Source organism: Panthera leo, chromosome A1, assembly GCF_018350215.1.
Source record: "Panthera leo isolate Ple1 chromosome A1, P.leo_Ple1_pat1.1, whole genome shotgun sequence".
NCBI classification, from domain to species: Eukaryota; Metazoa; Chordata; class Mammalia; order Carnivora; family Felidae; genus Panthera; species Panthera leo.
This window is the reverse complement of record NC_056679.1, coordinates 185,751,128-185,774,874: the sequence shown is the minus strand read 5'-3', so window position 1 is coordinate 185,774,874 and position 23,747 is coordinate 185,751,128.

The following is a 23,747-nucleotide window of genomic DNA, read 5'->3' as shown; positions in this document are numbered from 1 at the left end:
GACAGAGAGAAAGGGAGAGAGAGAATCCTAAGCAAGCTCTGCACTATTGGCATAGAGCCCAATGTGGGACTGAAACTCAGGAACTCGGGGATGAGGACCTGAGGCGAAACCAAGAGTCAGATGCTTAACCCACTGAGACAATCAGGTGCCCCTTTAATAAATAATTTAATAAATAAGGTAGGTGACACTGACAGCAGGAAATAGCCAAAACTAACTCTTGAAGTTAGAGAATGAAAAAAAACAAGGATGAGGGAAACCAATGAATTAGGTAGGTGAGTCAGTGGAAAATATTATTCTCCTTTGTTCCTCTGTTATTCTGAATAACTTATTCCTATTATTTGTTACTTGTTTGATTTCTTGAAAATCCAAAGTTTTTTTTCTAATATGTATATTTGTTCATCACACTCTTGCCTAAACTTTTCTCATATAAAAGACCCAATTTATTCCTTATTCACTGAAGCTGTTACCTCCATTTGACAGCTGAAGATGCCAATAAGGGTCTGTCCATGTTCACAGAGCAGTTTTACACCAACACCCTTTGGCACATTCTTCCCTCAGTCACCAAAATGGTTTTTTTAAAAATATACGTCTGGTCATATAAGCTTTCTAGTTTAAATCTTCCAATAGCTTTCAGTGCTCATCACACAAAATCCAAACACCATGCATTTAAAGTCCTATTGGGGTCTCATCCTGCAAATTTCTTCAATCTCATCTTCCACTCGTCTCCCACCATTCATTACATACTTCACCTACTATGTCTTTCAGTTGTTCAAAACTGCAAATTCCATTCCTGCCTGGAATGCTTTTCTTAAATTCACATAGAAGTGACTGCTCTCATCATTCAGGCCTCAGACCAACTATTACTCCTCCCAGTGTTTCTTTCTAGATCACCACATTCAGTGTTACTAGACTCACCAGAAATAAATGGATTGAGAATAAGAAAGAGCTCAGTTCCATACTGGCAATCAGAGTATGTATTTTCCAAGAAAGCTACAAAATTCTAAGCTATGGAAACAACAAAAGTCTGCTACTAAGTGATTCAAGAAATTCATCTCAAATTGGGCAAGTTTTTAACCTGGGGTCAAAATAAATAGTGAGTATGTGATGTGGTTGAGGAAGAAGAATATATGTACAGAATGTGAAGTAAGGGGTCTATAAGCTTTGTGGAGATAAAGGATGCTTTAAGAGGTGAAAATAGGTTGAGAAGGTAGAGGGTAACTGAAGAAGGACTCTGAATCTTGACTACTGGGCATAGACATGAGGTGATCTGATTTGTTAAGCATCCAGGTTTTTGAAGACAGTATGCCACTGAATGCTTCTGAGAAGAGTAATGATTTAGTGAGAAGCATTTTGAAGAACATTTGCCTTCTCTGTGTAAAGTATGGCAATTATACTAATTACAGAAAACATACAACAGAAATAGTAAATATATACTTATGAAAGCAATGAACCTACAACTCAGTAATGTTTAATTTGGCTATTCAACAATGTTACATGCAGTGCTTGAGACCACTGGTCATCATACTTAATAAGATAATTTTCAAATCAATTTCTCTTTCTTCTTTTCTTTCCTTTCCTTTTCTTTCTTTTCTTTCTTTTCTTTCTTTCCTTCCTTCCTTCCTTCCTTCCTTCCTTCCTTCCTTCCTTATGGGATATTGTGGAAAGTTAGTTAAGATTTCAAGGAAGAATTTCCTTTTGAGAAAAATCTCAACTTTTCAGGCTGTTTTTTAATGTATAATTTTGCAAAGAAAATTCTGTGTATATAATCAGAAGATCTAGGGCACCTGTGTGGCTCAGTTGGTTAAGTGTCTGACTCCTGATTTCAGCTCAGGTCATGATCTCATGGTTCCTGGATCAAGCCCCATGTGGGGCTCTGCACTGACAGTGTGGAGCCTGCTTGGGATTCTCTCTCCTTTCTCTGTGCCTCTACCCCTGCTCATGCGCATGCACTCTCTCTTTCTCAAAATAAAGCACTTTTTTAATACAAAGATTTATTTATTTATTTATTATTTATTATTATTATTTCTTTGAGGTGAGAGAAGCAGAGGGAGAGAGAGAATCTTAAGCAGGCTCCATGCTGGGCATGCAGGGCTCTATCTCACAATCCTGAGTTCATGACCTGAGCCAAAATGAAGAGTCAGTCACTCAAATGACTGAGCCACCCAGGTGCCCCAGAAGATATATTTTTAAATCTCAGTTTTCCCATTTACTAATCCATCACATTGATTAAAATACATTAAATATATTTTTTTAATCACAAGCAAATGGGGAAAATATGAGATAACTCATCATGTTTCTCAAAATCGTGTTTTCCATTTTATGAGATGCCCTTCAAATGTCCAGTACACAGAACAGGTGAAGCATACCAAAGGAAATTACGCTGTCTGAAGTTTATATAACAACACCATACCAACACTTTACTAAATGTTGAGATAAAACTGGGATCAAGAATAGGCCCAGCCCTCAAAAAAAACTATAGTCTATAGTCAAAATATTTTCTGTAGTCCAGCTATATAGCATCTTCACTGTAGGTATTTATATACTATTTATTTTTTGGCTATTTAAAGCTATTTTGTGGGCGCCTGGGTGGCTCAGTCGGTTGAGTGGCCGACGTTGGCTCAGGTCACGATCTTGCGGTCCGTGAGTTCGAGCCCCGTGTCGGGCTCTGTGCTGACAGCTCGGAGCCTGGAGCCTGCTTCCCATTCTGTGTCTCCCTCTCTCTCTGCCCCTCCCCCATTCATGCTCTGTCTCTCTCTGTCTCAAAAATAAATAAACGTTAAAGCTATTTTATAAGTCATGGAATGAGTTTCTGAAATCAAACTGATGTTATTGAAGTATTTAAACAAGGAGGCTATCAGACTCTGGTGGCTCTAATGCCGTGGTAACTAATCTATGTAAACAAACCAAAACCTAAGCTAGAGTCAACACACTTAAATCTGAGAAAGTAAAACTTAAGAACAACCTATCACAAAAGCACCTAGGCTTTCCGAAATCAGGCAACTGTTTAAGTTTAACCAATCAACTCATTTATTTGCTTTGCTTCAGTTCTCTATAAAAACCTTGCCCCCAGCTCCTGTCCTGTGAGCACTGGTAACCACTTTTGCTTTGGGTGCTGCTCAATTCAAATCAGGATATGTTCAAATAAGGTCATGAAAATTTTAATGTGCTTCCGTTTATCTTTTAACAATGGTAACACAGAGCAGAACTGTATTTCTCGAAAGTCAGATGATTTCTTTCCATTCGAGATTAATTGTTCTATTATAAACACCACATTTGACAAGTCTTAGGCATTTCAACCCTTTGCTTTCTGGGTTTTGAGCTTGTTTATTTCTCTTGACATATGCAAATTACACTCTCAGGAATCATCAGATTCTCCTTTTCTCTGTAATATATTTTCTGGGGACTCAAATGGCACAGTGTTTTCCCAATGTCATGGTGATAAATGATAAATTACAGAACTAGATTCACCAAATTCTGAAAGTGATTTCACAGTTCATAGGAGAGTGATAAATGAAACTTTATAAAAGGTTAGTCAATACCTCAGCTCAGCTGTAGATAGCTCATTATGGATACTTGCCAGATACAATCATGCTCATAACTCTGTTTTGTTTTGTTTAAGCTTCTCAGCCAGGGAAAAGTGTCATGGGTTGTGACTGACACATGTCTATAGACATCAGGTAGTTTTTCTCTTTACAGGGACAGGTTGGTCACCTTAAAACCCCAGAGAATGTCTGTAGTATTTAACTATGTGAGGTAGGGAGAAAATAATTCTCTTCATCCCCCAAGACATATACCAGTAGTTATTTTGCAAACGTCATTGCTTTCTTAGAAATATTTAAAAAAAAATTTTAACATTTATTTATTATTGAGAGACAGAGAGAGACAGAGCATGAGCATGGGGTGAGGGGCGGGGGCGGGCAGAGAGAAGAAGAGACACAGAATCCGAAACAGGCTCCAGGCTCTGAGCTGTTAACAAAGAGACCGATGCGGGGCTCAAACCCACAAACCATGAGATCATGACCTGAGCGGAAGTCGGAGGCTTAACCACATGAGCCACCCAGTCGCCCCAGAAATATTTTAAATAGATCATAGTCCAGGGTTCTTTCTGGAATGCTGCAAAAGGAAGCACCAGCAATTGGAAATAACCTAAGTGGGGTTGTAAAATGCAAGGTGACTTAATATGCCATAAAACCTGTCAGTTCATGTATCATTACAGGGGGTGTGGGGGAGGAGAATAGTCTGCATCAGTGGTGGTAATGTGGGATAAAGCAGCATTAGAATCAGCTAGTAACTCTTAGAAATGCAAATTATCAGGCTCCACTGCAGATTTAGTGAGTCAGAAACTCTGTGGGAGGGACAATCTGGGTTTTAGCAAGGACCACTGTTCAGTCTAGCTCTGTGATACTCAAGTGTTGCCTGAAAACCAGCAACATCAGAATCCCATGGTAACTTGTTAGATCAACAGAATTTGGGTTCCATCCCAGTCCTACTGATTCAGAATCTACATTCTAATAGGATCTCCAAGTTATCTGCCTGTACATATGTGTTGGAAAAGCAATGCTTTACAAATTTGACAAATGCGTGGGGTGAAAATTTCAGTATTTCTGCCTGTGAAACAAGGTAAGGTCACTCTTTTACACTGAGGCTAGAGGAGGGCCTAAAAAAAAAATATCTCTTTCTCAAGACAATTTTCTGTTAAACATCACCCATCCATTCATCCACGCATCCATTCCAGCAAACATTTGTTGAGCATCTTCTACATAGTGGGCATATTAATAACCACTGATTTTAGGAGCAGTGCCCTAGAGAAAATGAGCTTACAATCTCAATGTAATCTGGATGGAGATAGGAACTGAAGCTGATTTGCTATCCTTGCTGTAAATAAGATTAAGAAGGACATTCCAATGAATAAATTTTTATCTAGATTATTATTATATTATAGTTATTATTATTTTTATAGTCATTATTATAGTTTTATTCACGTTCACTAATGCATATTTGTACTTTCACAGCTATGGCACAAAATATTCCACAAGATCAATCTTGCATGCTATGGATCAAAATTATAGTTCTGGCATCTAATTTGTGTCATGGGTAATATGTGAGGTAGAGTGAAAACTTAAGCTAGTATTGCATGTGTGTTGAGAGGCTGCAGGAGAAGCAGCACCAATAATTGTTGACCTTACTGAGGGGTGAGGGGATGAGTTTTGTGGATTCAGGTTTCCATGGCTGTTTAATGAAAATCTACCTAAGAAATTTTAACTTAATGCTAATCTAAATGAAATATTTGGGATTATATATGTGCCGTACCAAGAGTCTCTGTTATAAAAATAATTCACAGCAAAAATTCTTTAAATGGTGGATTCACTTTATATATACTTTATATATATACATATATTCATATTAATTTAAATTTTGATTATATATATTTAAATAATTTATTTACCTTGTAGTGAGAGAAAAAGCACTATGAAGGAATGGTGGGACATTTCAGTAAAAGGATTTGAGTGAAACTTCTAATAGGATTTGAGATTGTGCCAGTTGATTCTATGGCAGATTTAAGGGAACCAGGGCCAATTCTGGGTTGCATGTTGTCAAAAACCAAGGATGATTTGGTGATTGCTTACATTTTTTTTTTAACTTTAAAAAAAGTGGCAAAATACGCATAACATAATATTTATCATTTTAGCCATTTAAAAATCTACTTTGAGTACATTCACATTGTTGTGCAACCATCACTCTAGAACATTTTTTATCTTCCACAACTCAAACCCTGTATCCATTAAATAATAACTCCTGATTCGCACCGTCACTCTAGTCTCTGGCAACCACTGTTTCCATGAATTTGCCTACCCTAGGTATTACATATAAATAGAATCATATAGTATTTGACCTTTTGTGACTTACTTGGTATAATGTCTTCAAGGTTCATCATGTTGTAACGTGTCAGACTTTCCTTTTAAAGGCTGAATAATGTTTCATCATATGTCTGTATCACATCTCATTTATCCTTTCATCCATTGATTAAGAACTTGGGTTGTGTCCGACTTTTGGCTATTGTCAATATGTTGTCATATACATGGGTGGACAAACATATGTTCAAGTCTTTGCTTTTACTTCTTTCAGGTATATACTCAGAAGTGGAATTGCTGGATCATATGATAATCCTACTTTTAATTTTTGAGGAAATGCCATACTGTTTTCCGAGTGGCTGCACCATTTTATAACCCCAACAGCAATGACTAATAGTTCCAAATTCTCCACATGCTAACAACTGTTATTTTTCATTCCTGTTCTGTTGTTTTTATAATAGCCTACATCCTAATGGATGTAAAAATGGTATCCCATTGTAGTTTTGATTTGCGCTTCCCTAATGATTGGTGATGTTGAGCATCTTTTCATGTCCTATTGGTTATATGTGTATTGTCTTTGCAGAAATGTCTATTCAAGTTATTTGCCCATTTTTTAATTGGGTTATTGTTGAATTGTATACTTCTTTATATACCACGGATATTAACCTTTTACCAGATACAAAATTTGAAAATAATTTATCCAGTTCCCTACATTGACTTTCACTCCGTTGGATGTCTTTTAATAGGCAAAAGTTTTTAATTTTTATGTAATCCAATTTATCTCTTTTTCTTTTGTTGACTGTATTGGGTGTCATATCCAAGAAATCATTGTTAAATGCAATGTGAAGCTTTTTTCATATGTTTTCTCCTAAAAGTTTTATAGTTTTAGCTCTTGTGCTTATCTGTTCTATCCATTTTGAGTTATTTTTTACATATGGTGTATAGTAAAGGTCCATCTTAATTTTTTTCCAGTTTTCTCAGCATCATTTGTTTCAAAAGATTGTCTTTCCCTCATTGAATTAGCAACACTGTTTAAAATCACTTAACTATATATATCTATATATATGTATAAATATATATATTTATTTCTGAAATCTTCATTATATTGGTCTACACATCTATCTTTATGACAGTATCAAACTACTTTGATTACTGTAGCTTTAAATTTTTTTTTTAACGTTTATTTATTTTTGAGACAGAGAGAGAGACAGAGCATGAACAGGGGAGGGTCAGAGAGAGAGGGAGACACAGAACCTGAAACAGGCTTCAGGCTCTGAACAGAGCCCGACGCGGGGCTCGAACTCACGGACCACGAGATCATGACCTGAGCCGAAGTCAGAGGCTTAACCGACTGAGCCACCCAGGCGCCACTGATTACTATAGCTTTATAATAAGTGTTGAAATCAGCAAGTGTGAGACCTTCAGCTGGTTATTCTTTCTCAAGATTGTTTTGGCTGTTCGGGGTCCTTTGAGATTTATATGATTTTAGGATGGATTTTTCTGTTACTGCAAAAATCACTGTTGGGATTCTAAAAGGGATTATATAAATATGTATATCACTTTAGACAGTACTGACATTTTAAAAATATGAAGTCTTCCAGTCCATAAATACGGGATGTCTCTCCATTTATTGTTGTCTTCTCTTTAATTTTATTCAGAAAGTTTTTGTGCTTTTTAGTGTACAAGTCTCACATTCTTGGTTAAATTTACTCATATGTATTTTATTATTTCTGATGTTATTTTTAACTAGAATTATTTTTTAATTGCCCTTTCAGATTGTTTGTTGTTACTATACAAAAACAACTTATTTTGTGTTCTGAATTTGTATCGTTTACCTCTGATGAATTCATTATTAATTCTAAGAGGTTTTTGGGAGCAGCTTTAGGTTTGGGTTTTTGGGGTTTTTTTGGGGTTTTCCTCAAAAAATATGCTATCATCTGCAAACAGATATTTTATTTCATCCTTTCCAATTTGAATGTTTTTTATTTCTTTTTCTTGCCTAACTTCTCTGAGTAGGACTTCCAGTGTTGTGTTGAATGTAAGTGGTCAAGATGAACACCCTATTTTTTTTATAATCTTTCACCATTGAGTATGATGCTAGCTGTGGGCTTTTCATAAATGGTATTCATTATGTAGAGATAATTTCCTTCAATTTCTAGTGTTTTGAATGTTTTTATCATGAAAGGCTGTTGAATGATGTCATATATTTTTCTGCATTATGATTCTGGTGTTTTTTTTTTGTTTGTTTGTTTGTTTTCAATCTGTTATGTAATGTATTATCTTGATTGATTTTCAGATGTGAAATACCCCTGCATTCCAGGAATAACTTCCACTTTGTCAAGGTGTATAATCCTTTTAGTATACCTTTGAGTTAGGTTTGCTAGTATTTTATTGAGGATTTGTGCATCTATGTTTATAAGGAATACTGATCTGTAGTTTTCTTTCCTAGTAGTGTCTTTGTGTGGTTTTGGTATTGGAGTAATGCTGGCCTCATAAAATGAGTATGGAAGTATTTCCTCTCCTTCAACTTTTGGAAAGAGTTGTGGAAGATTAGTTTTATTTGCTCTTTTAACATTTGGTAGGATTCACTTGTGAAGCCATGTAGTCCTGGAATTTTCTTTGTTGGGTAGTATTTGAATTCTGATTAATTCTCTTACCAGTTTTAGGTCTGTTCAGATTTTCTATTTCTTTACGATTTATTCTTGGTAGGTTTGTTTCTAGGAATTGTCCATTTAGATTACTCAATTTGTTGTTCATAGTATTCTTTTACAATCCTTTATATATTTATCAAATTAATAGTAGTCTTCCCTCTTTCATTTCTGATGTCAGTTGTGTTAATTTTGTTTTCTTCTTAGTCTAAGTAAAGATTTGTCAATTTTGTTGCTATTTTTAAAGATACAACTGTTGGTTTTATTGATTTTCTCTATACATTTCTATTCTCTATTTTGTTTATCTTTTCTCTAATCTTTATTTTTTTCTTTCTGCTAGTTTTGGGTTCAATTTGTTGTTTTCTCAGTTCCTTAATGTGTAAAGTTAGGTTGACAATAGAAGACCTTTTTCTATAATATAAGATTTATAACTATAAATTTCCCTCTTTACACTGTTTTTTCTGCATCCTATAAGTTCCAATGTGTTTCATTTTCATTTGTTTCAAGATATTTTCTAATTTCCCTTTTAGCTTATTCTTTGACCCAATGGTAGTTTAAGAGTGCACTGTTTAATTTCTATATATTTGTGGATTTTCTACTTTTTCTTTTGTTATTGATTTCTATTTTCATTCCATTCTGATCACAAAGATATTTTGTATGACTTTAGTCTTCTTAAGTAAGACTTGCTTTATTGGCTAACGTGTGGTCTATCCTGGAGAATATTCCATGTTCACTCAAGGGAAATGCTTTTTCTGGTGGAAATTCTTTGGTGGACAGTTCTGTATAAGTCTGTTACGTCCAATTGGTCTCTAGTGTTGTTTAAGTCCTCTATTTCCATATTGATCTTCTGTTTGGGTGTTCTATATGTTTTTGTAAGTGAGATATTGAAGTCTCCTTCTGTTATTGTAGAGTGTAGATATAACTTTTATAGCCTTAATTTTTTTTATCAGAATTTGGTGCAAGGATTTGGAGCAAGGATATGTGAGGGATTGGAGAAACTAATTTTGTATGGTATTTTTAAAGTTATTATTTATTTCTTCTTCTTTCCTGCTGCTTCAACATTCCCACAAGCATGCTGTGAGCACCTTACACAAGTGATCAGATGCACCAGAATGATAAAGTTGGCCCCTGCTAAAAGTTCTTCCTGATCTCCCCTAACCATGACCTAGTAACATTTGAACACACCAGTGAAATCCTCTCAGGCCTTTCCTTGTGTACTCCACTCTGACCGTTAGTAAAGGCATCTGCTCACAGGCCCTTGCTCTCTATTTTCTATCTAAATTGGTTGAGCTGGCTTCTTGGTTGGCACTTCTCCTGTGTGACTTCCCTTTTGGCATGCAGTGACTTTAGGACCTGTGAGTATAATAGCCTTTGTTTTTCTTTTTTCTTTTTTTTTTTTTTTTAACGTTTATTTATTTTTGAGACAGAGAGAGACACAGCATGAACGGGGGAGGGGCAGAGAGAGAGGGAGACGCAGAATCGGAAGCAGGCTCCAGGCTCTGAGCCATCAGCCCAGAGCCCGACGCGGGGCTCGAACTCACGGACCGCGAGATCGTGACCTGAGCTGAAGTCGGACGCTTAACCGACTGAGCCACCCAGGCGCCCCTGTTTTTCTAAACCCCTCTTTTGTCCTCGCTTGTGGTCACGCATGAGTGACCATCACCTAAAAGAATACAGAAAAAATTTCTAGAACCCAAATTGATCATAAACTTAACCAAATGAATCACTGTACAGGAGAAACTGATACATTTAAGAATTAAAAATCTAGCCTAAAGTAACACAGTAACTTATAGCAGAGTTGGATCTAAACGTCGATGCTTTTCTGTCGATGTAAATTCTTCTTTAATACCAATTTTGTTATATGTATATTAAATTCCCAGAGTTATACACTAATAAAACTTCAGCTGTCTTACCTGGGTTCAGTGGTAAAGAGATTTGTAAAGGATTAGTTGGTGTGTGCCAAAATTATTTTAAGGAGTGGGCAATACATATCCACATGACTGTGGTCTAGAATAAAAAGGTCTTGTGGGGCACCTGAGTGGCTCACTTGGTTAAGAGTCTGACTCTTGATTCCAGCCCAGGCCATGAACTCCTGGTTCATGAGATGGAACCTTGAACTCTGCACTGATAATGCATAGTGAATCTATTTAAGAAAAGTATTTAGTACTTTGGTAATACTGAATATTGTATAATATTTAAGAAATTAAACTCTGGGGTCAGATTCTAGCATAAATTCTAACTCTGGCACTTAATTTCTTTGGGCCTTAGCTTGTAAAAAGTAGGGATACTAATATTTACCTATAGGATTACTGGAGGATTAAAGTTGTTAATACAAATAAATTCTCAGAACAGTGATGGAAATAGTGTAGGCACTGTATGTTAGTGTTAACTAGTTGCAGTATTGATAATACATACAAAAATTACGAAGGTTGTACACAAACAAATGAAGACTGAAACTGAAGCCATGTCTATCACTGTGTTGTAGGAAAGAGTTACCCCAAGAAACCTAGAGAGTAGGCAATTGCATAATAAATATGATGAAGGACTTTGATGGTCCTGGTTTTCAGTCTAATCTGCCATTTATGAATGCTTTACCATGGACTGGTACTTAACTTTCCCAAACATGGACTGTCTTATCACTTGTTTAGATACAACAGAACCTTCCACATATGGTTGTTTGAAAATTAAAGGAGGCACTGCAAATAAAGAGATTAACATACAACATGGTTAACAGTAAGGGTTCAATAAATGTTAAGAAAGTATAGGAAGAGGAGGAAAAGGAAAAAGGGCACCATCCCCCTGAGAACAGAATCTAAAATAATTAAACACCTTGTAAGACATTTATGGGAGGCAGGGGGAAAGACGTTGGGAACATATTCCATTCCTGGATATTATGATGTTGCTAATGGATGAGTTCTTAAAGTCATTAGCTATAAATTTCACTAAAATTCAAAAGGAATTATCCAACTTACCCCTGGTTTGGTGATGTATCAGATATTTTAATCATATATTTCATCAACAAATATACATTATCAATATTTATTACATGTTGAACACTGTGTCAGACTTTGAGGGGAGAATAATGAGAAATGATTCTTTACCTTGCAAAGCTCACAGGGTGATTTCAAATAAATTTATTAAATTAATTCTCCTGAAAAAATAATAAAAAAAACCTCTGCAATCAGGCACTGTTATATTTTTAGGAAGAAAGAGGGCATCTTCCAACCCAGTAATTACTGACCTTAACACATATTCAAAACATGAATTTAATGGCAACAGAACTTACTTAAATTATAATCAACATATATTTGGCACTTAAAAAGGTAATTTCTATTAAAATAAAATCAGCATTTATATTCACTATCATCACTGTCAAGTTGTATCAACCACATTGTCAACCCAGTTTTCCTGTCTACAATTTCTTTGCCACATCTTACATCCTGTGTCTACTGTGAGAGTAAGTCTGAGCCAGTAGGCATGCCTCCAAATGCACTTATCTTCTACTGCTGGTTCTTATTAGTGCTAATTTTTTCAGAAGATACCCAAATGCTGTTCCAGCTCAGCAGTGATTTTCAATTCCTTAACTCATGCTGGGCAACAAACCAAGACTCCTAAGTTACTTCTTCGCCAGCTATACTCACAACTGCCTCAGATGCCATGGATATTTCAGCAGTTTGGCTCATTTTCTTCAAAGGTGATTGTAATAACCTGTCTTTTAACCTATTCAATGGCTTCTAGCAACAAGTTGAACATCACCTCTTCTGCAGATTTCCCAGCTACATAGCATCATCTTGGGGCCTTGTAGAGACTCCTGCTGACTGCCATTTATCTCCCTCCCTGTTGCCACCCTAATTTTACTGAGCATCACCCAACTTGATGGCTTCTTGTACACTGTATAATGGAAGGAAGAGATATTTCTGCTAAAATGAGTAAAGAAGATGAGTAAAGATACATCAAAATTAACGTCATTTTTCTTCCTTTCAACCAGTCTCCTTTGCTATACTCAGCTGAAAGGGTAGCACTGGTTATTGTAATTAGTTATTTTTTTATACCTGTGGTCAAGGCAGATTCTTATTAGAGAACCTAACATCCTGGAGATAGTAAGCTAGTGAGAGGCAATTAGCTGTTTTCATCATTATTCTTTTTTTTTAAACTTTGAAACCGACCTCATTCCACCAAACTGCTAAGTAGCAGCAAATCTCTCTTTTGGACAATTACTTTTCCTTACTATTTGGGTAGTTATTAGGACCTCTCCAGTTATATATATGGGCCCCTTCTAGCACTCTAGGGTTGATTTCGATTATGGGGAAAAAAAACAACAGCTTTGAGCTCAGATGGACATGAGTTCAAACCATGGTAATATGGCTCCCAAACTTTATTCCTTGAATAGAATTAGCAGCTTCCTTAATTCTAGTTTTCTAATTGGTGAAACTGAATAATACCTATTGTATAAAGCTATAAGAATAAAAATGAAGCAAATACGTGTATAATGTTAGGCCCTTAGGTGTAATTAATATATTTTAGTTATTAATGATATTGATATTTCCTTGCTTTTTTATTCATTCAAAAAGTAATTATTAAACACTATCGTTTGTCAGATAAGATTATTCTACTTTAAGGGTAGGACTATGCATTCTTATATCTGTACCACATGGGTTTTACTAAGGTGTTTTTCTTTACTATATGTTTGCAAATGTGAATCTAGCATTATTATAGTATCTATTGTCTTAGAGAACACTAGAGAAATTGCAAGCTTTTTCTAGTGGGTTTTTTTCAGCTGGAAATATTTCAAGTGTATAGCATTATCACAATCGATATTGTACCGGACTCAAGAGGTGTCTAAACATTCATCCAATACTAAATAAATGTCTCACTCTGTTCCTATATGACCCAGTAAATTACATGATGCCATCTTGCTAGGACTCACTGTTTCAAATTTTCATCTATAAACCTCATTCATTCATCCATTCATTCATTCTACTTACATTTTTATTCCTTTTTACTCAAATATTCACGAGGTTTTAAAACATTCTTTAAGTACATAAGGACTTATTTCATGTGATAATTTCAAGGCCCAAAGTATTATAGGCTATTTCTTAAAATAAATCATCTAAATGCAAAATGTTATTGTTCTTAGAACACATGCTCTTTTGCTCTCCCTGAAGTGAATTAAATAATAGAAAGCAATTTTACAACTGCATGCCAGAATGAACTGTTTAGCTATCGAAAGAAGAAATTCCATTAAGGATTAAACACATTTTAATATATTGTGTGGAGATTTGAAAATATAGTATGTCCCCAGTGAAATACTATTGTAGAAAGGTCTACCAGTCCTGATATACTTTTTAGAACAGTAAAAATAAAATTAGCACCTTTTTTTAAAATTATTTAAACTTTATACTTTCCCTGATGTTTAAACAGTTCAATGAATTATATTCACAATATCAGCCTTGACCCTCAACACACAGGCATCACACTATTATTTGATTATTATACAAATCATGAGAAGTCTCAGAGATTACTTCTTAGAGGTTGGGGGGTTCTATAATCCCCATTGTCTACCCAAATCTAGGGCAATAGTTTGGTTTGTAGATATAATGCTAGGTGAACCCAATCCAACCTTATTGTGTCCATGATGTTTTCCCACAATATTGAAATGCCTACTGTGTGCCAGGCACTAGGGTAGATATAATAGATGAACAAACAAGATAAAATTCCTATCTTCAAGGATATAATATTAAATATGTAGATGTAGACAGCAATTAAATAGGCAATTTCAACATTTTATAGTTCACTCTGTATTGGTATAAATAAAAGGTACTAAAGGAACAGAAGAGTGGCACAGATCCTGATAATGTGCCATCTGGCAAGGTTTTTCACAGGTGGAAAAATTGAAACTGACCCTGAAAAAGGAAGAGAGAAAAGAGAACTTAAATTGTGAAGGATGGTGTTTGAGGCCTATGTATAGTAGAAGAAGGCATGAAGTAGGCTATTCAATTATTTTTCATTTCAGAAGGAACTGCTTTTAGAAAACACTCTGAAAACCAGAATAAGAACATGATGAAATTATCTAACTGGAAGAACAATCCAGGAAGGCTAGCAGATCCTTGCTATACTGGCCATGACATGAAATAGAAGGGACCTTTTTCAGTTAGTTTCTGAATTATTCTAACAAAGCTATTCAATCATCAGAAGCTACTTAGTGTTATTAATTTTTGAGATCTGGTCATGTATATATTAGTCTGGTGTTAGTAGGGAACAGATGGCACATTCAAATTAGGATAACTCAAGGGACTTTAATAAAGGAACTACTTACAAAGATGTGGCTGGATCACCACCAGAACTGTTTGCACCCCTGAAGGGGTGAGTGGACAGAGCAATTACAGAAATTCTTAACAAGAGTCATGTAGAGATGGCCACCTGGAGAGGAGATGTTACCTTTAGTAAAAGGATGCAGCCAGGCCAAGGAGAAGCCACAGAGTTGGGAGAATAAATACCCTGAATACCATCTTTCTTTCTTTCCAGTTGTCAACTCAATGGAAGAGAGCACAGGGTCCAGAATCGCAGCCAATACTGTGGGAAGCAGAGAGCAGGCTGATAGAGAAAGATGATCTAGAGGGCATGAGAAAGCTATCCAGTGCAGCATAACTCATGAATCAAAAAGAGGACCAACTCACATGCATCCACTTGGTTATTTTTCAACTTTTCAAACAGCAATACCTATGAAAATCTTTCTGAAAAACGCTTATGGAGGAATTGAAGTTAAAGAATTCTCCTCCGTCCCGCCTTCCGTGTGTGTGTGCACATGTGCCGTGAGAGATGTTCTATTAGGCCTTTCTAATTCTCCTGAGGCTACATTGTAGACATTTAAGCTGACCTACTCCTCAACACCAGGGGTAGCATTGGGTGAGCAGAGTCAATGTTAATCTCTCCTGTAGAATTATCATGGCAGTGCAAAAATACCATAGACCTCACCAAACAATAAAATTAACCATCAGGAAACATTTTATAGCCCTGTAAAACTGATCTAGCACAGCTAGTATTATTGCTAGATATTACATGTTTGAGGACTAAAGCCAGGTAGTTTTAAATGGAGACATTCAATGGTTGAAGAATAACAGATGCCAAGAAAAATACTAGGACTGGAGCCAGGAACAATTTTCTATTCGATAACTCTAGAGATCCTAAATTTGTTCTTCATTCTTTGGTTCTTAGTCCAGTTTCAAGATACATATTGCCAGTCTCACATTCAATCGCCAGTGATAGATTTCAACAAACAAGTCAGACACCCTCCCCATTGGTTGTAGAAAATACTAATCCTATGTACTGACTTAAAAAACATTTTTTATGTTTACTTTTGAGAGTGAGAGAGACAAAGCACAAATGGGGGGTTGGGGGGTGGTGGGCAGAGAGACAGGGAGACACAGAATCCAAAGCAAGCTCCAGGCTCTGAGCTTCAGCACAGAGCATGACATGGGGCTTGAACTCATGAGCTGTGAGATCATGACCTGAGCTGTAGGTGGACGTTTAATCAAATGAGCCATCCTGCTTAGGCACTGACTTTAAAAGGCTATTGTAGCTACTGTATGAGAAGGTAGACAACATTTCCCATTTCCACACTAAAGATTTTGTTCCTGTTCAGACCATAAGCTGTTTTCAATGTATGGTTCCTGGCATGTAATAAATGCAAAATAAATGCTATTGTTATTACATAGAAGGTTTTTAATTTGCCTCTATTTTATTTATTTATTTATTTATTTATTTATTTATTTATTTATTGTGTGAATGCAAGCAAGGGGGGATAGTAGAAGGAAGGAGAGAGAGAGGAAGGGAGGAAGGGAAGCAGGGAGGGGGAGAGAAGGAGAGAGGGAGAGGGAGAGGGAGAGGGAGAGGGAGAGGGAGAGGGAGAGGGAGAGGGAGAGGGAGAGGGAGAGGGAGAGAGAATATTAAGCAGTCTCCAAGCCCAGTATGGAGTCCAATGTGGGGTTTTATCTCCTGACCCCGAGATCATAACCTGAGCCAAAATCAAGAGTCTAATGCTTGACTGAGCCATCCAGACACCCCTAATTTGTCTCTATTTAACACATATCCCTTTGTTTTGTATTTTTACATCTCTACCATGTCTTGTCTTATTTCTATCATAATAAAATAACTAAAGCTCATCCTTAGAAGTAAAGCAGAGACTTTCTTTTTTATTTGTTAAGGAGCCACTATGTCACTCAGGAGATTCACATAAGGTCAGGCTCCACCTCCCACTAAAACACTTCTTTTATTTTATTTGAGTTTATTGAAAAACTTTAGAAAATACTCAATGAATGAATAATTGAAAGTACTGAGGATAAAAAATTTGGAACAAAACTGTGAACCAGGGAGATGTTTGCTATCATGTGTTTTTTATAACTTCACTTTTTAGTTCTTTGTAGGAATATTAAAGTTATGAAATATAAAACAAAGATTTGGTTGTAGAATTTATTTCTTGTCTAATATTTTCATTGAAATCATTAATGTTCAGATTGTGAACTTCCTCAGTAATATTAATTACTGTAATATTAATTACATTAATTAATTACTGTAATATTAATTACATTAATTAATGCCTGTCTGAACAGCTAGTCTGTCTGCAGGATCCTAGGTGCCAAAGCTTACTAAGATATTATTCTGGAGCAAATAACTCTACCTTTGGGAAATGTACTTCTGGATGGTAGTGGTGGTTGTTGGTGTGTGTGTATGTGTATTTCATAGATTTCCTGGTGAGACAGGAGAGGGTGGGAAATAGGTTTTAGTATAAGACCAAACCCTATGGGTGGATGATCACGGTGATATAAATAATGGTAAGAATTATTTGAGTACATGGAAAATACTTACAAAAGTACTTAGCACATAGTAAGTAACACTATTACAATAATTATAGTAATCATCAACAACATCTCCAGTTATAGTATAATAATATAAAAAAGAATACGCCTCCCACAATGGAAAAGAAGGCAAAAAGATAGGTAAGAATATTGGGGAAGGTACTCATGGGAAGATAGCCTATAAAAATTTTCATCTATATTGTCTTTTTCACTTGGATCTTAGCAAACTATTGTTAGCACTGGGTGTCCACCCACTGTCAGCTTCTGCTTTTGACTGCACTGACCTTGAAGTAGTAGCATTTTGTCACATACCTAAAAACAGAGACATAAAGGAGACTGCAACAGTCATGATTTTCCTATATCAGACACATCTTTCTTTGGATGTCAGCTTCAAATCCCCCCACGACTGAGTGCCTGCAGAGTTGAAATAAGGTTTGTTAAGGAGGTAACCTAAAAGACTCATGTTACGTTTTTAACCACTTACTAAAAATACAGATTAGATATGTTTGTTCACTTTGTAATTTTTTCTTTTGCCCTCTGCCACAATGGTCTCAGTCTCCTTGCCAGCTCTTTTCTCATGCAACCAATAAACCTCCTCTTCCAGCATGTCTTCTCTGGCCCCTGATGACTTATCCTGCTTGGCCAAGTTAAATCTATGTAGTTAACTATTCACCCCCTTTAAAGGGCACTTCAGTGACCAGCATCATTACTTGAGCAGACCCCTTCAGGGGCTTTCCTTTCATGCAAGCAGCTTAACAAATTATTTATCCCCAAATTATTTGTTCTATAGGGAAACAAGATAAGGGAGTTCTATTACTAAGAAGAGTGTCAATTTCAGATTCCATATAAACATGACATTTTACTAAAGGGAAAAACAATATTAAAAACCTCCAGACACATTTTAATTCTTTAAAATTCTGAAGTGTATTCTTAACTGTATTGATTTCCCTTAACCATACATTTGTTTTAGGCTGCAGTAGTGCATTTAGTTCAGGGGTAGCTTCACAGAGTGGCAAAGAAAGCCCAGTCTTCTAGATTATACCTTCTTGACACAAACGTTATAATACTAATTCAGGCTGACCATTTGTTTTTCCATCTGTCTTTCTTTTTAAATAGCCCATCACTAAAACAGCATGGTTACTTTTTCCTAGTTCTTTTTTTCAAGACCCACTGTTCTAGAGAAAATATCATTACTCTTTTTCATTAAGCCTTTAATCTGCAAATACATTTTAACTGTCTGTCAAGAATCCAATTTACCCAGCACTAGAATATATGAATTAGTATTTTTGTTCATTGAGGGCAAAAAGAAACTGAAAAAGAGAATGGAAAAAGGAGATGAGAACCAGAAATTGTTGTGCTAGTGGACTAAATGCAATAAATATAAATATAATGCAATTTCAAAGAACACTAATGTAAGAAAGAATAAAAAATAAATAAAAGATCACTTAGATTAAGTAGTTTGCTGAATATCACATACTCATAAGTGGTAGAGGTTAACTTCAAATCCAGGGTACAAGGATGATTCTCTTGAGTTAATGGGAGGTCATTTAATTGTTAAGTTCTATCAGTCTAATGACACCTTGCAACTAAGAGATAAGAAAATGTAAAAGTCCATGTGGGATGAAGAAGTAGGAGACAGCTTCATAGAGGAAAAGGTACTTGAGATGAACCTTACAAGATAGGTATACTTTGGTCCTTAGCTAGAATAGGGTAACTCCAAGGGTATCAGGATGACAAGGTGCTGGGTGAACATTGAAGACAGCCATCTGATTAAAGCAGCTGAGCAATTCTGCCAGTGATCTCAGGTTGCAGAGTATCTATATCCTTTGCCAATGGGCTCAGCATTGCTCAACCATAACTAAATCTAGCAGATGCCAAGAAACATTACTAGAAAGAGGTAACCTTCCAGTTTATTGGAAGACTTAGGAAGACGATGCTTAGGATTTCCTTTAAAACTAAAAAGATGAATTACATGAGACAAAGTGTAATTGTTCTCCATCCACATTTTGTTTAGCGTATTCTGTTCAGTAAATTTTGGTTGTCATAGAGTGAAATGAAACCCAGCTTTAAATTACTTATTTTGGCTTTTGGTCAAGCACAGCCTGGTAATAAACTAAAGGTATATATACTTTTACTGACAGGATTCATCATTATTTTCCCATCACCCTCTCCTCCTACTCCCTCTCCCTCTTTCCCTTCCTAAAAAGCAATTCTCTTAAAACCCAGAAGCCTTGCAGTAATTGCTTTCTCAAGATTCTGAAATTAGGATACCTCTCCCTACTTATTTAGCTCTTCAGAAACAACCAGAAATTTCTTTACATGACCAAGGAAGATTGAAACCTCACACTCGATAGCCTGGTAGGATGTTGTCATGAATGCAAAATCTTGGAAAAATTGCTGGGTTGTTTTGTAACCTCTTAAAAATGTCCCAGTTAAGGAGTACACAGTGAGAAGGCTCTTTATAATTAATCTTTTACTTTAAATAAATGCTTAAAACCCTTTTCTATACAATACTCTTGTCACTAATAATGTTCTTTTCCCAGAACTCCCAGAGCACAGTCAAGGTAGCATTTTCAATGTCTCCTACCCTTCAAAAGAGCCTTTCTTATGGTAAGACCCCTAGAGTTCAAGGGAAGCTGAGAACACAGTATTTTCAAAATGCCTAATTTCAACATCTATTTTACCAAAGTGTTGGTGATTTATATTTAACATTGGAAGTGAAATGAAGAGGGGTTTCACTCAGTAATGACAGTGTACTGCGGATTCCAAAAGAACAGTCTCATTTCAATTGTATGTTTGCCATTAAAGGGGGTACCCCTCAATCCTTCTGCTCTCTGGTACTGAAAGATTAGGGGAGTATAGAATGAAGAATGAATATCCAAATGGGAAATAGAATTTCACTTTATTAATCTGGAACACCCCTCTCTAACTCAGTAAATGAAGGGCTTCTCAATGTTGGAGAAGGTGGTGTAAGCCCAAAGTTGAAATGAGCCTTCCTCCTTCATTCCCTTGAAGTTAGAACAGCTGCCGGGGCACCTGGGTGGCTCAGTCGGTTAAGTGTCCGACTTCGGTTCAGGTCATGATCTCTCGGTTTGTGAGTTCAAGCTCCGTGTCAGGCTCTGTGCTGATGCCTCGGAGCCTGGAGCCTGCTTGGGATTCTGTGTCTCCCTGTCTCTCTCTGCCCCTCCCCTGCTCATGCTCTGTCTCTCTCTCTGTCTCTAAAAAATAAATAAATGTTAAAAAAAAATTAAAAAGAAAAGAATTTAAAACAGTTCTATTCAGGGAAGATTCAGCTTTACAACATTACACTTTGGACAATTGGCTTCATTGAGCATTATCAAATGTTTTTTACCATCACCTACCTAATCTTGAATTTTTTAATTCATTTTTTAGGCAACTATGTATGCATATGTGTATTTCTATCACAAATGATTTATAATAGTTTTGTTTTGTTTACTCCTAAGATTTCTACACACACACATTTATGCAAGTAATACATGTGTTATATATGTGTATATATATTTGCATATAAACGACGACTTAAATCATTACAGATACCCTGAGTTACAATTCTTTTTCTCAAAACTATCAGCATGATTACATTCTTTCTGGTGTTTTGTACTCTAGAAGCAAAGCTTAAGAGAGTGATTTTTTCCTATACATATGACTTTAATATATTCCTTGACATCTAAAGATTATATGTTCTTTATCCTTGAATTAAATAAAATTAAAATAAAATATCTAGGTCTGAATTGTTTTAACTTTGTGAACTTTTTTGATCTGCAATTGTCAAACCTTCCCTTCAGGAAGATATTTGAGTACACTCTTATTACACTGAATATTTCTTCTCTGTGCGTTCTTGGCAACACTGTGCCCCTTCTTCCCAAATCAAGTAATCCTCATACATAGAAACTGGAACTCCTGAACCTATTCATGTCTTTCAACTATTCTGTCACTTTATTCTTATCTTGTATGACCTTTTGTCCCCCCCAAATCTATTTTTTATTTTCTATAATTGCTTGATGTTTTCTATCTTCATTTGTAATTTAGTAATTGTATTTCTCATCAAATGTATTTTTCTAATTTTAGATTTCTGATACTTCACACTTGCTTGCTTTAGTTTCATAGATTGGACATCTTTTATAATCCCCTCTTGTTTTTACACAAAATATTTTTCAAAGTTTTCCTCTGATTTTTCAGGATGGATTTATTTTATTTTATTTTATTTTATTTTATTGTTTTACTGTATTTTTTTGTTTAAATTTTTTTTAATGTTTTATTTATTTTTGAGAGAGAAAGAACCAAGGCATGAGTGGGGGAGGACCAGAGAGAGGGAGACACAAAATCAGAAGTAGGCTCCAGGCTCTGAGCAGTCAGCACAGAGATGGACATGGGACTTGAACTCACAAACGTTGAGATCATGACCCGAGCCGAAGTCAGACTCTTAACCCACTGAGCCACCCAGGCGCCCATATTTTATTTTATTTTTATTATTTTCTTTTATTGTATTATTTTATTTTATTACTCTATTTAATTTGTTTAGTGGACTGTAACAGCTAATTTGCATAGGTCCCCTGCTTTTCTTCTATAGTGGAATCTGACAGAAAGTTCCACTCAGTAACATTGATTTTACTATGAGCAGTAACTATCGGAGTCCATCTGTAACAGGTTTTCTGCTATTTGCTTCATCTGTTTTGAGTCAAAGCACTGCTATTTCACTCATTCATTTATTCAATGAATATTGCATTCTTACTAGGACCCAGACGTGAGCCATGGAAATCTTACCGAGAACCACATGGGCTGCTTTGTTTTACTACCTGCCCCATAAAAGAAAGAGAAGAATTCCAAAGGACCAAAACATCTCAAGGGAATAATAATGCCATTATTGTTAACACTGAAAGTTCTCTCCCTGCCAGGCTGTGATAGTCTTTAAAAAGGCCAAGTGGAGGGAACAAGAGGAGCCACCCTCTCTACCCACAGAAGGGGATATACTTTTACTTCCTGCCATTTTTTTCTTTGCTATCATTGCCTTTTATCATTCCTTTCCACAGCCTGATGTTTGCCAGGATCTTCCCCCACATGGATGCATGTTAAGAAAAAGAAGTGGGGAGTAGACAGAGGAGACTTATCTACATTACAAATGATGGCACTATATCTTCAAAAGCACAGGAAAAAGTCAGCCTCCCTGTCTTCTGAAAACTACTAGTGCAGCAAGCCACCTTGTGAGCTAATTGTGTTTCTAGGAAATCATCTTATCATTTATTGACTAAACAAACAACAACAACAACAAAAAAAACCAGAACAACACTCAGGATCTTAGTGATCTCTGGGAAGAATAGTTAAGGTAATACTGTTTTATCTTGCCTCTAATGAAATGGAAAAATAAAACCCTGCAGTTTTAAAGGGCTTAAGCCAACTATTGCTACAAATGATTTGACTGCTGTTTAAACTCTAGAGTCAAGGCTAACAATTACTTTCTGAATGCTTATGATATGCCTGGCTCTGTGCTAAATGCTTTCCATATGACTGACTTTCTTAACTGTTATCAAAATTCTATCAGGAACTCCTAATATCTCCTTATTATAAGTAAGAAAACTAAGGCTCAGAAAAGTTTGGGGATTTGCCCAACATCATAGAGCAGCAGACCTAGAATTAGGGTCTCCTAACAAAAACCCTTACTCTCCCAACTCGAAAGAAGCAACAAGAATTATCACATATATATAACTTTGAGGTATATTGTATGTATATTGTAGAGAACGCATTCATAAACTGATCTGATATTGCAAACAATCACCATCTTCTGCATCCTTCATGTTTTAGCAATAATTTGTATTTTATAGGAAGTTTTCCCAAATACACTGACTTGTTCAAGCATCAAAACTACTCATTAAAAAAACCAGGGCAGAAACAATCACACGGCACTGAGAAAGAGGCTGAAGTTTAGAAGACTGAAGTGTCTGAAACTAAATTTACTCAAATAGCTAGGGTCAGGGCTCTCTCTTGCATTTACCACTCTCTATTTTGTCAACTGCCCCAAACTTGTCTCCTATTACCAGCTAATGTCTGGTAAGATCCCATTGTTACCAGAGCTCAGAAACTTCTGTGAGGTAGCCTGAATGTGTCTAAATATAAAAATTGAGTAATATCATCCATAGGGAAATGGAAATAGCCAGCATGGGGATGTGCTGGGTGAATCTCTCTGGGAGAACCGGTAACAGTTACAAGAACAAAATTATTGTGTTCTGGTGAATGAGAAGGGAAAAATCAGGTTGCCATCCTAAAGTCAGATTTTTCCCTATTCAAAAAGGATCCCAGTGGGATGAGAATTGCTCACTGAGGATTAGTATAATAGACAAATATTTTATTCCAATTTGATTTCAGTCATGATAAAT